Below are 2,145 nucleotides of genomic sequence, written 5' to 3' on the forward strand. Positions count from 1 at the left end.
TCAGATGGTTGGTTTTGCCTTCCAAGCTGCATCCCTGACAATAAGAGCTTTGGAAATGTTTGTGGAGCATATTTATTGAGAACATTAGAAAAAGTGGTGTAAAAATGACTAAAAGCGAAGCCAGAGTTGGAAATGTTTTCAAGATAGAAATCATTTTTTAAATATTTTCTCAATAAAATGTTTTAAATGATTGGTGCTTTTTATTATTGATGACACAGGAAATTGGGCAACGGTACATGACGTCATAATCAGCGACTGCACTAGCGGCGCACTTAAGTGGATATTGTTGTTAGTATAAGATTCATTATGGTTGATTTAAAGTGCTTGGATTTGTTTGATCGTGTAGGACTAGAAATCAATTGATGTAAATCAAGCACTCAGCACAGTTCTTGTTGTTTGGCAGTTTTTTGAGAGCCAATCTAAATTCAAATTACCCCAAAATAACTAGCTCAGAAGTAACATGGGATAATATTATTTTGGCAATTTCTTCCAGGGCCTTGCGATTTGCGGATGTGAGACATTAGATTCCAAAAACTGTGAAATGGTCACTACCTCCAGGCGGATATATTCAAAATGCTCTGGTAGCGTGACGGCAGCAACATGGCTGCTAACTGTCTGTCGCCAATACGAACTGACTCAGTGGGGGAGGCGCAAGCACATGTAAAACCTAAAGATAGCGCAAGCATTTGCAAAATATTTAAAAACTACCAAATTAAACTTTTGTAGACTCGGCAAACAGTGATGGCTATTGGCCTTTCGGTCGAGTGTTTTTAATTGGTTAGTCAATTGGTGTCAGAGTTGTCATGCATGCTTGTAAAATGAAATACGGGAGAAGATCACAGCATACATAAAGAAGTCGGCCACAGATTTACATATAAAGTAAGCCAGGTAGAATCTGATAGTACTGGCCACCTTTTTAACATGTTTATGTAAATCACAAAAAAATGACATTGTCATTAAAGCCCCTGATGTCTTGGTTTGCTATACCAACACACTGCACAATGGTCAAGTATGTCAGGTCACTCATTTACTAATCTCGGTTAGTCATTGCATGAATTGGCGGGAAAGTGAAAACTTTTAACACAATTACAGTGAATCATTTTGGCACATTGTCCTCACAATGCAGGTGTGTTCATACCCCCCCCTTTGCCTAAATGTGAGACCATATCACAAAGTCATAATGTGGGCCCCAATATTTCTTTAAGTGAGCAGAGTCATAATGTCATTGTGCAGTTCTGGACAGCATGGGGCTCACTACATGTGGTTGCTGCACTTAGTCACATTGGCCGGGACTCCTTTGTAAAGGATTTGTCTAAATCTCAGTGGTAATTTCCTGTAAAAAGTTAATTAATATAATAATAATAATAAACAAACTACATTTTGTTTTATCTGTTTTGGGGTCAGATCTCGACATTCAGCTGATTGCTTTAAGGCAAAACTATTCTACCACAAAAGTTGATTTGTGTGACGGGAACTCAATAGAATGTATGCAAAGCATAGTGTAATTGATATAATTGTTATATTTGCCCTTTGATATTTATATGGATGGCAAATAAAGAGGGCCTTAACTACTACTACGTCGTAGAAATCAAGCAAGCTCTTTAACAAATAATTTTAATTCAAATTAAAACTCAAATGTTGTACATGTTCCGTTTAATATACTAGTGTGAAATGTGTAATCAGCTCGCATTTATTATTTCTGATCTGATCATTTTCAGTTTGAAACGTTGAAAGTGGCTTAATATCATAGTTTTCCTTTTCTCGCTGTGATTCCTACAAGTCTGCTTTCTAAGCCGAGATATATTTCCACCCTGCCTTCCTGTGCTACAGCAGTACGCTCTCTGCTGGAGAGCAGCTAGAACAACAGGTGGACGTACGATAGAAAGTGTAGTCTGAAAAGAAATGTTGCGCCCAGAAGAAACTAACAATATTTATGTTGAGATTAACATTAGTAGAAACAATGAGTCATATTCACGAGTATGCCCAATGACTTACTTCTACACATTTCTCACACTTTGTCCCCTCCAAATACAAAACAGACATTTGCTCTTGAAAGATTTTTATTCATTCTCCAACCGAACAAATTCAGGTCACTCTCCACACACACACACACACACACACACACACACACACACACACACACAC

The sequence above is a fragment of the Anarrhichthys ocellatus genome, unplaced genomic scaffold (genome assembly GCF_004355925.1).
Source record: "Anarrhichthys ocellatus isolate YVR2014 unplaced genomic scaffold, GSC_Weel_1.0 scaffold33, whole genome shotgun sequence".
Classification (NCBI taxonomy): domain Eukaryota; kingdom Metazoa; phylum Chordata; class Actinopteri; order Perciformes; family Anarhichadidae; genus Anarrhichthys; species Anarrhichthys ocellatus.